Genomic DNA, 12,606 nt, shown 5'->3' on the forward strand with positions numbered 1-12,606 from the left:
GTTCCCCGCAACACCAACACGAGGGACGTTGCCAGTACAACCTGTAGGTCTTCCAGAGTCTGGAATTTTTTTAAAGACTCTGCTGATAACTCCAAAAAGGCCATTTGTACCACCTGCCAGGCCAGCATCAGCAGGGGTGAGAAAACTACCAGCCTGACCACCACCAGCATGATTAGGCACATGGCAGCAAAGCACCCGACTTTGTGGGGTGAACCCCAGGGTCCACGACCAGTGTCAGCGGGTGTCACCACTGCTTCTTCCGCTGTTGTGCGTGCAATAGAACCCCCTGTTGTGTGTGCAAGGCAATTCCCTGTCCATACTGCGTGCAAAGATGCCCCCTCCTCTCAGTCTTCACTTGTTATGGCAGTTTCTCAAGAAACAGCATCAACGTCCACGTCCACGTCCCACCGCAGCATTAAATTGTCCATATCCCAGACCTTTGAACGAAAGCGGAATTTCGCAGCCAACGCCCCACAGGCCACAGTCCTAGATTCGCACATTTCACAGCTGCTTGCGTTGGAAATGCTGCATTTTAGACTGGTGGAGACGGAATCCTTCCGCAACCTTATGGCAGTGGCCGTCCCTCAGTACTCGGTCCCCAGCCGACACTATTTTGCCCGATGTGCCATCCCCGCACTACACAAGCACGTGTCCCAAAACATCTGCTGTGCCCTCAACAACGCAGTTACTGGGAGAGTCCATCTGACAACGGACACGTGGACAAGTGCTTGTGGCCAGGGACGGTACATCTCCCTGACGGCACACTGGGTTAACATAATGGAAGCCGGGACCCAGTCGGACCTTGGGACGGAACACATCCTGCCCACACCGAGGATTGCGGGCCCTATGTCAGTCAGAGTTGCCCCCACAGTGTACAGCTCCTGCGCATCATCCTCCTCCTCCTCCTCATGTTCAGCCTCCATCTCAGATATCACCACATCAGTTACAAGCTGGAAGCACTGCAGTACTGCCTCCGCCAAGCGGCAACAGGCTGTGCTGAAACTCATAAGCTTAGGTGATAAACCGCACACTGCTTGTGAGTTGTGGACAGCTGTGAAAGAGCAGGCAGATCTGTGGCTGAGACCGCTGAACCTACATCCCGGCATGGTCGTGTGTGACAATGGCCGTAACCTGGTGGCGGCTCTGAGGCGAGGCGAGATCACACACGTACCATGCCTGGCTCATGTTCTTAACCTCGTGGTTCAGCGGTTTCTTAAATCGTACCCCGAGTTGCCAGATCTGCTCGTCAAAGTACGCCGCCTGTCAGCTCATTTTCGCAAGTCGGCTACAGCTTCCGCCGCCCTTGTTGTGTTGCAGCTGCGTTTGCAGCTTCCGTCACACCGACTGGTGTGTGATGTCCCCACACGTTGGAACTCTACCCTCCACATGTTGTAAAGGATTTGTGAGCAGAAGAGAGCAGTTGTGGAGTACCAGCTGCAACAAGGCCGTCGATATTCAGGTCAGACTCCACACATAAGACCTCAGGAGTGGACCTGGATGTCTGACATATGTACCATCTTGACAAACTTTGAGGAGTCCACTAAGATGGTGAGTGGCGATGACGCCATCTTTAGCGTCAGCATCCCACTTGTCTGTCTTTTGCAACGCTCTCTGCAGAGAACTAAAGAGGAGGCATTGCAGCCAGAGTATGACGAGATGGATCAAGAAGCCGTAGCGGGCGATTACACACAGCCTAGCCTCATCTCATCCCAACGTGCATTGGGGGACAATGAGGGAGAGGAGGAGGAGGAGGAGGAAGAACAGGAGCTGGTATCATACGCTGTAGATGGTAGTACCTGTACAACTGTCTTACCGTCGGTTCAGCGTGGGTTGCCTGAGGACAGGGGGGAGGAGGAGGAGGAGGAGCGCATGGTCAGTCGTCATCTTGGTGAGGACACGGAAGTCTTGCCCGTTACCAGTCTGGCATACATGGCTGACTTTATGTTACGCTGCCTTAACCGTGACCCTCGCGTTGTCAAAATGTTGGGTGACAGTCATTACTGGTTGGTGACACTTTTAGACCCCCGCTACAAGGAGAACTTTCACTCTCTTATTCCTGAGGTGGAGAGGTCTACAAAAATGGGGCAGTACCAGAAGGCCCTTGCTGCAGAACTGTTAAAAAAATTCCCATCTGAACACGCTAGCGGCAGAGGTCACAGTTCGTTGCCCAACCAAGGCGTACATGCGAGAGAGACGCAACTCCAATCCAGCAGAGGCAGGGGAACACTGTCAACGTTCTGGGACAGTTTTCTCAGACCCTCCCTTCGGACAGACCCTGAGGCGCGGGGTACTCTCACAAGGAGTGGAAAGTTTCAAAAGATGGTGAGGGAGTACCTTGCCGACCGTACCAGCGTCCTCCGTGATTCCTCTGTGCCTTTTAATTATTGGGTATCCAAGCTGGACACTTGGAATGAACTCACTTGGAGGTCCTGGCCTGCCCTGCCGCTAGTGTGTTATCGGAGCGTGTTTTTAGTGCCGCTGGGGGAATTATAACTGATAAGCGCACTCGCCTGTCAACTGACAATGCTGACAAGCTGACCCTTATCAAAATGAACAAGGGCTGGATTGGGCCAGACTTCTCATCACCACCAAATGACAGCAGAGTAACATAAAGTCAAATCCACTGTGTTATTTCGGGAGGTGTTTTCACATGCACCGCTTCACACCCACACATGGGTATACGCTTCCTCATTTTGGCTGTTTTATGTTCTTCTCCTTATCCTCAGCCTCCACCACCACTATACCACCAGGGTGACCGTGGTCCGTATTGCCATTATTGAAAGTTCCTCCGTCCTTATTTTTGTCAGCTTTTGCTTGGAAGGCATAAGCAAAGACTGTGGGAGACCCACTCCCCAATAATGGGAATAATATTTTTAAGATGCTGTACTGTATGGCTCTTGTAAGGGGCATTAAAACCGTCTTGTTAAGCTACTGCGTCCTCCACCACTTTTCAAAGGGGCATTAAAACCGTCTTGTTAAGCTACTGCGACCTCCACCACTTTTCCAAGGGGTATTAAAACCGTCTTGTTAAGCTACTGCGACCTCCACGACTCTTCCAACGGGCATTGCATTTCCTCCTAATTTTAGTCTGCTTTTGCTTTTCAATGCATAGGCGAACACTAAGGGAGACCCACTCCCCAATAATGGGTAGAAGGTTTTTAGTACGCTGTAATCCACGTCTGTTTCAAGGGGCATTGCAGTTCCTCATAATTTTTGGAAAGCCTTCCATTCACTGCTTAGGCCAATAGTGCACAGGAGACCCAGTTGCTATAAATGGAAAAAATGGTTTAGTTAAGGCCCTCTGACCTCCATGTCACTTCCAAGGGGCATTGGAGTGCCTCTAAATTTTTGGTAGGCATTGCACTCACTGTATGCCCTATAACTGTGTAGCCGAACCGCTCCTTTTGGTACAGAAACATATCCTACAAGACATGTGTGGTTGACTGGCCTGATATTGATGTGAATAGTCCCTGTTCCTCCTGCTCTTTTTCCTTTGCCACCACCTCATCCATCTTTTATCACCTGAAGCTTTGTTTTAACGGGAGTCATAGAACTGGGATAGTAGCAGGAAAACATCCAGCAATCCTCGGAGGAGGTAGGATATGCGCCAAAACGCTGACCACCTCAGGCCTAGCCGCTACTACATATATACGCTTGCATTCCAAGAAAACAAAGCAGATGCTAACTTCTATCATCATCATCATGTTCCTCACCTTGGCACTCTCAACTCCCCTGATAGAGAAACCAGGGCCCACCGGAGGAGTCTGGTTCTCTGGTGGGCTCGTCCAATGCTGCTCTAAAGCAGGCCAGGCTGAGAAAAGTGTGTGGGAAGTTGACACGAGAAATAGGGGCGGCTGGGGACCGTTTATGGACACCCGGCCGCCGGTCGGCTGGGGACTGAGTATGGATACCAGGCCGCCGAAGCAGCCATGAGGGAGTGGCCAGCTTCGGCCTCCTCCAAACTAAAAGGCCCAGTTTCAAGGGCAAGCTAGTAGTATGGCATTGCAGCCTGGGGGTGGGTGGGTGGCAGGCTGCACACTTACGCTTGGATTAAAAGAAAACAATGCAGATGCTAACTTCTATCATCATCATCATGCTCCTCACCTTGGCACTCTCAACTCCTCTGATGGAGAAGCCAGGGCCCACCGGAGGAGTCTGTTTCTCTGGTGGGCTCGTCTAATGCTGCCCTAACGCAGGCCAGGCTAAGAAAAGTGTGTGGGAAGGTGACAGGAGAAATAGGGGCAGCTGGGGACCGTTTATGGACACCCGGCCGCCCCCAGGTGGCTGGGGACCGTGTGTGGACACCCGGCCGCGAGGCGGCTGGGGACCGAGTATGGACACCCGGCCACCCCTGGCGGCTGAGGACCGAGCGTGGACACCCGGCCGCCGGGCGGCTGGCGACTGAGTATGGATACCTCGCTGCTGAAGCAGCCATGAGGTAGTGGCCAGCTTTGGCCTCCTCCAAACTAAAAGGCCCCATTTCAAGTGAAAGCTAGCAGTATGGTATTGCAGCCTGCGGGTGGGTGGTTGGCTGCATATTTGCGCTTGCATTGCTAGGAATTGGGGAGGTACAATTTAACACTGCCCTGGGACAAGGACTTGCACGGGGATAGTTGCAAGTCTGCATCTTCTGATGCGGCAAGGATCACTTCTGATGGGCACACTTTTAGGCAGTGACCTGGGAGTCAGAGATGCTTCCAGGGGTCTTCCCCATGCTGTTCCCATGTCTTTCCAGCACTGTATGCATGTGTCATACAGCACATGGCCAGATAAGGTTGTAAAATGTTAAAATGACATTTCCCGGTGAATGAATTTGTCACGATTGAAAGCAATACAAAAGTGCAAAAACGCATGAAAAATGCTACTTGTGAACATAGCCCAAGGTGTGCAGGAGTATTTTTGTTTTTGGTTATTTATTTTACCTTATACACAAGTCTTTACCCTGGAAAGGAAATTCCTTAACATATTTCACAGGAAAGCACTTTCAGTTTAGTTTTTGAACATTTTATTGTGAAACCGTAAAAGTGGCTTAATACCTCTGACCACGTTGTTGACATTAGTGACCTGGGGGCCAGAAATGCTTCCAGGGGCGATCCCCATGCTGCCCCCATGTCTTTTGAGCACTGTCACTATCGTTTTGGGCACTTTTTAGGCTTTCTACAGACTGCCGGGGGTGCCGCCACAAAAATGCTCGGGTCACCCATAGACTAACATTGGGCTCGTTGCTCGGGTCGAGCATCCGAGCATTTTACTGCTCGCTCAACGCTAAAAATTAACATTCACTGCATTGGGTTTTGCCTTTTTCTAGATCAGTAAACTTGATAAACTAGATGGTCTTGTGTCTGCTTTCAACCTTGAAACTACTTTGTAACTATAAGAGATGCCATCTACTGTAACTGTTAACACACGTGTTTTGCTGCGTATTTTGCAGGAGATTTTTATGCAAATTTTCAGTTGCGTCTAACAGTGCCAGCAAAGTCTATGAGAAAACAGAATTCTCTGTTCACACATGTTGCTTTTTGTTTGCTGTGTATTTTCTGCCTTGCTTGCGTGTTTGGAAAATAGAGCATGTCACTTCTTTCAGTGTTTTTGCAGCGTTTTTTCTCCCATAGGAAGTAATGGGTGGTGAAAAAAACGCTACAAATACGCAGCAAAAAACGCACCTCCATTTTTTGCTGCGTGTTTGCAGCATTTTTGATGGCAAAATAGAATGGGATTATTTTTTTTCACAGAACTTTATGTACATGCCTAAATAGAGACAGAAGGTCAGTGAAAAAAACGATGCAAAAACGCAGTAAAAAACTCAGGAAACCTGCTTTTTTGACGCAGCTGTTTTCCTGCCAGAGAAAAGTTGTTATCAGATTTTCAGCAGCTTTAGCTGCAGAAAAAAACACATGTGTGAACTTAGCCTAAGTGTGAGTTATGATATAAATGATTGTCTGAGTGCTGTAATCTAAGAGATAAGGTTTCTCCTTGCAGACAGTGACATGCCAGGCAGGCCCGGCGTCAGTGCCGGGGCCCTGAGCAGGCGGAAGGGGCCCACTCACCGTCAGGCACCCCGCTGCGCTATGAGACCCGTGAGTGGAGGAGAGCGATGTCTGCGCCCGCTCCCCCCGCTTGCTCAGGGCCCCCGCAGCTGGCACAATACTTACCTCTCCCCGTGCCTCCGCAGCAGCCCCGGTCTCTTCCACGGCTGCTGTACTGTGACGTCTCAGGTCAGAGGGTGCAGTGACGTTTTTACACCGCTCTCTCCTGAGCCGTCACAGCGCAGAGCGGGAAGTCGCCAGCGACGCTGGAGCCCAGAGCAGCGACAGCAGGTGAGAAGTGAGGTGAGTATTTTTTTTTTATATGTATGGAGGCATGGGGAATTATAAGGGGGGGTGTGACATCCTGCATGGGACATTATATGAGGGGGGGGTGACATGCTGCATGGGGCATTATATGGGGGGGGTGACATCCTGCATGGGGCATTATATGAGGGGGAGGTGACATCCTGCATGGGGCATTATATGGGGGGGGAGGTGACATCCTGCATGGGGCATTTTATGGGGGGGAGAGGTGATATCCTCCATGGTGCATTATATGGGGGGGGGTGACATCATGCATGGGGCATTGTATGGGGGGGAGGTGACATCCTGCATGGGGCATTATATGGGGGGGAGAGGTGACATCCTGCATGGGGCATTATATGGGGGGGGGAGAGGTGACATCATGCATGGGGCATTGTATGGGGGGAGAGGTGACACCCTGCATGGGGCATTATATGGGGGGAGAGGTGACATGCTGCATGGGGCATTTTATGGGGGAGAGAGGTGACATCCTCCATGGGGCATTATATGGGGGGGGGTGACATCATGCATGGGGCATTGTATGGGGGGGGAGGTGACATCCTGCATGGGGCATTATATGGAGGGGGAGAGGTGATATCCTGCATGGGGCATTATATGGGGGGGTGACACCCTGCATGGGGCATTATATGGGGGGGTGACATCCTGCATGGGGCATTATATGGGAGGGAGAGGTGACATCCTGAATGGGGCATTATGTGGGGGCACAGCCTGCATGGGACATTATGTGGGGGCCAGTATTCTGTATGGAGCGTTATATGGGGGCCAATATCCTGTAAGGAGCGTTATAAGGGGGCCAACATCCTGTATGGAGCATTATAAGGGGGTCAGTATCCTGTATGGAGCGTTATATGGGGACCAGTATTCTGCATGGAGCGTTATATGGGGTCCATTATTCTGTATGGAGGACTATGTGGGGTCATTATTCTGTATGGAGCAATATATGGGGCCCATAATACTGTGTGGAGGACTATAATGTCCGTTCTGCACTGTGCACTGCGAGGATTTGCCGGTTTCTGAGCTTTTGTAGAATTTACAATATATATCACTCATGTAATGTAAGAAGTGAAATCTTTGGCATTGTACTATATATATATATTTCTCTGCGGTATCTGTGCATCATGAATCGTGGTATGTGTTGAACATACTGAGACATTTTCGCCCGGGGCCCACGAAAACCTGGAGCCGGCCCTGATGCCAGGTCTGGCATGCCAGTATGAGGAGACTTAAACGCCTTGCAAACTCCTCCGGAAAATTAAATATGCAAATTGTCCCTTCAGAGGGGAAGAGGACTTGAACTCTATAGCTCCACCTAATGGAAGTAGCAATACTACAAGTCAATATCGACCCTTTAACAAGCCTTGCAATATGACTTAGGATAAAAGCCAGAATCTCAATTTGCAGACACTGTGTTTTGGGATATTATCCCTCGTAAGTGCAAAGTATGAGATCTGATTTGGCTACATGAGAGGCTAAGATTGGGATCTACTGGGTAAGGTTTCTTCTTGTGGAGAGTGGCATGCCAGGCCTGGCATGCCAGTATATAAGGAAGGCACTGTCATAATGCATACGTTCTTCCCTACTGTGTATTGTGAGGCCCATACATTTCGGTTCTGAAGCAGGTGAAGAATACACAAGGACTTTATTTCATATACTAATAAAACTAGATACAAGAAAGTTTCAGCGGCTTTTGTTCTCTGTTGTCCTATATCGTTCCCGTTATATGCATACTAAGTGAAGAATGGTAACAATAAACACAGTCGTAACAAGTGTCAGCAGACTGGTAAAACTTTTATGGTAATGAGAAGTGCACAGGCAATAAGCATCTGAAAGCTTCTACTGCCAGTTGTCTTGTTTGTTAGGTTCAGGATTAAGAGAGCCATTGTCTGTGCCTCCTGCGTCTAAGTCAGCAGTGGCCTTCAATTATATGGCTGTTTATGTGCAGCTCTGAATGCTTGGAAGACACAGTGTTGCAGAACGGCGACAATATAGTTGGCAGCTGTTACATTGGCGTTCCAAGGGAAGATGTGGTTTCAGTATTCAATCAATTTTACATTAGAAAATGCTTTTAAAACCTTTTACAAATATCCTGAATTATGGATGACTGAATATGCTGAGTAGTGGAGTGAACTATTTACAATGTGATCTTAGCTCCACTGATGGAAACTTTTCTTTGCAAATCATTTTATTAAAATGCATACAGAAAGAAATCACTAGGACTACTCCAAGGCTTTACACAGGACCTGACATTTCATTTGCATTGGCAATGTAGTCAGCAAATGTAAAATCACTCACTAACAGGTAAGAAAAGGACAAAATTGTCAAGATTCCTTTATAAATCCACTGACTGTTATGAGGACACTGTTCGTAGCAGCTCTTAATAGGGCATCCACAGACAGGCTTAGTGCTAGCCACTTTGTCTACCAGATCCCAAGGGTTGCCCTGGCCTTATCGTTTTAATTCCCATACAGGAATCTGGAATTACTCAGAGGCCCCTGAGTTGGGGCTATGGAGTAGGCTGCTGGCCAGTGGAGAGATCTGTTGGCAAGAAGGTTCATTATGCAAGGTCGTTGCCAGGAGGTCAATGTCATTGACATAATCGGAAGTCAGAAGAATCATTAGAACACATGCCAGGATCTAGAATTACACACAGGCCCCGTGGTTGGGGCTACGGAGTAGGCTGCTGGCCGGCGGAGAGATCTGTCAGCAAGAAGGTTCGTCACGCAGGGTCATAACCAGGAGGTTAATGTGATGAACATAATTGGAAGTCAGAAGAATCATTAGTAAACAAGCCAAGGTCAGAACAAGAATAAAATAGAACAGGAGCTGAGTAACGGAAGTGAACTGGAGGTAGTATAGACTATAACTGACAGTGGAGGATTAAGACTGAGGAGAATAAATAAGGAGTAGCCCTGCCTAGGGCTCACAGCAGGTAGACATTTTTTAATTTCATTTTTTCTAAACAACTTAACTGATTCATCTTCACCTTTTGACATCCCCAAGTTTTATTGCACAAGCCGCAACAGAGGTCATACTCGGAAGTCACAGGACTGCTAAAGCCTGTGATGAGCTAGAGCAGTCAGATGACTCAAACTGCAAATCATCATGTTTCTCTGATGATGAGCTTAAATAGTTGCTTATGGCCAATGCAGCATGAAGTCAGCATGAAGTCAGCTGTCATTCACATCTAACCATCACTGATGATGGCACGGGCGTAGCTCCTGTGCTTGCGCCATCACTGCCACATAAAGGTACGGCAGGCCCTGCAACCAGAATATGGCACACTCTGTTGCTTCTTTTAAGAGGTTGTCCACTACATTTACATTGATGACCTTAGGTTAGGTCATCAGTGTCTGATCGGTCCCCCCGCTGATAAGCTGGGGTTGGCAGTGGCCGTTGGCTGGAAGTGCCAAGCTGCTCTGTCTACTTGTAGTGGTCGAGGCTTGGTACTTCTCATCCGCCTCATATTCAAATCAATAGGAGGCGGATGTGTAGTACGCTGCAGTGGCCACAACAAGTAGGCAGAGCAACTCAGCAAGTGAGTACTTCCGGCTGCCGCCACCGACACTGATTACAGCTGATCGGCGGGGGTGCCGGGTGTTTGACCCCAGCCGATCAGATATTAATAATCTATCCTATGTAAAAGTGGTGGACAACATCTTTAATGTAAGTTCGGAGCTTCGTTGAGCGCTGAAGCTTAATACTATGAGCATCTTACCAATGGTTTCTATTCAAAGGGTTTGTCTGGTGATGGATTCCCTTCAAGTGAAAACTCTAGATAACTGAATAGAGGAAGAATATTTATAGCTCAGAGAACCAGCAGAGATCAATCTCTTGTTTCTTTTTATAAGAGCTATTACCCTTGTAATGTTTTGTCCGGGATGCTGCAGTACATAAATGGATGGCAGATAATATTGATTTCCTGAAGTTAAAAATACCTGAGACTCTGCATTTATGCAAACAAGGATATCATACTTCTATAATATATTACGATAGTGTCATGTATCGTATGGTCTCTGCTGTAGAAGACTAACAAGATCCCCACAACCCCAGGAGGAATGCTGACATAACCCAGAGGAATAATGGAAGTATGGAAGTATCTAGGAAGAAGCAGAAACTAATGGAGCCTAAAGTATTCTAGAAGGCGAGCGAGTACGATTTAATGTTTCCTGTGTGCTAATTGCCGATGAAATTAGGTAGTGAATGGTTCTGCTTCCAAGTTGTCTAGTCAACATAATTTCCATCAATGCCCTTCAAAGAAAGGAAAGACGCATGCTGTGATTCTAACCTTCATACTGTACAAAGACTGGGACAGTTGTATCTATCTGTCTCGTATATATGTCTCTCTCTCATATTTGTCTATAAGTTTTATTAATTAATAAATTGGTTACAGATACAATATTACTTCTCATTAAATAAAAGCCTTGTACGTGGCCATATTATGGATCCACTTTCTATACACTGATTTTGGGGCCTTCCTGCAGGAATATGGTCAGTATTTTACATCAGTATTTGTAAGCCAAAACCAGGAGTGGAACAATCAGAGGAAAAGTATAATAGAAACACGTCACCACTTCTGTATTTATCACCTACTCCTGGTTTTGGCTTACCAGTACTGACCAAATGCTGACCAAATGCAAAAAAATACTGACCAGATGCTGAACGTGTGAACGGGGTCTTAGGATGGGGCTACACGTTGACTTTGGCCCTAACACCTGTCACGCGACCAAAGTTCGCTAGTTGTGTCTGCTATAACATAGGCCAATACAAGTAAATGGGGTCGCATTGCAAGAATGAGGGTACACAAAATATCTGATGCGGTTGGACTTCTAACGAGTTGCTTGACAAGGTCGCGATACCCTTAAGATCGTAATGCGACCACTTTCACTTATAGTGCACTGCGATGTAGCAGCAACACCTAGCAAACTTTGGTCGCCCGACAGGTATCGCAGCCAAAGTCGTGTAGGCCTAACCTTATGCATGAGGTCTTACGGAAATGTTTTTAGAGCAGTATGCAGGCAAGCAAATGCCTTCTGTAATGAAATTCCAGCTTTTATTCTGTTTATTCTACATCAGTCTCAGGTTGTCTGTAGTCGTAGATGGAAAAAAAAAGTAATTGGAAGTTTTATTTCCTGTAGCTGCTAAGTCAGTGACTTTAAACTGAAATACACCTAATCTACATATTGCATTTGTATTAAGAAATTGTCATATAAGCAATTTATATTCACTGACCGACATAGCGCTTACAATACAGCTGCACTTCAGGTCAGAGAATATGAAAAATTGTCCGAGTTTCATCCAGAAAATATGGATGAACACCATCAAAGTTGTCATTTGGGTGCTATCTGTGTGTCCATTTTCTTAGTTCTGTGTGATATCTATGTGTGATCAGTTTTCAGACATCTACATTCAAAACCATACAAGATCAAATACAGTTTCCTAGGTTAATAATGGCAATTGTATCTATAAAAATTGTGATTCGTGTGAGATCCGATTTTTTTATGCACCCATAGACGTGAATGGACTTGACAAAAGACCATGCAGGTCTGAAATATGCTGCCTGGGAGCGCAGTTGATATTTCTTTTCTGCCTTTTTAATTTTTGTGCTGTTGTATTCAAACATTTTTTTGTGTCTTTAATACTACTGGATCAATAAAGCAATTATTTTAAGGAGATGTGAGTGCAGGCTATCATTTGGTCTGTTGCTAATGTAGCACCCTGAGGATTCGGCTGCTACAGGGGTATTACACCTCAACCCAGGGGTGTGATATTCCACTCCCGGGTAAGGATGGAGTGTGGAACTGAGCTCAGTTAGCTGCATGCACTACACACATCCCATTTCCGAGGAACAGACCGATGGTACTCCCACTAGAGAAATGTGCAGGTACAACAGTGTCTGTTCCTGGCTGGAGTGGGAGGGGGGTGGGACATCCCAGTAGTGTAGGGGCAGATAGGGGGAGCAGCCTGGGTAAAGCTAGGAGCTCATTGGGTGCTGGTCACCTGAGCTCACACATAGAGGGAGTATATAAGGTGGGCACCATCTTAGGACAGGGTCTTTGCAGAGGAGTCTTTTGTAGAAGGCTGGTCAGTCTGTCAGTCTTTTGCAGAGCAGTGGAGGAAAGCAGAGGAGCAGAGCAGCCCCAAGGCCAAGAGTGAGAGAGGAGTTTGAAAGACCCAGAGGGGGAGAAAGAAGGAACTCCAAGAGCCCAAATTAGACCAGAGGGTGAAGAGTTGGCAACAGGGTACCGGATCCCAAACT

Source organism: Phyllobates terribilis, unplaced genomic scaffold (genome assembly GCF_046119375.1).
Source record: "Phyllobates terribilis strain yellow unplaced genomic scaffold, ASM4611937v1 Scaffold_8__6_contigs__length_399053987, whole genome shotgun sequence".
Taxonomy (NCBI): domain Eukaryota; kingdom Metazoa; phylum Chordata; class Amphibia; order Anura; family Dendrobatidae; genus Phyllobates; species Phyllobates terribilis.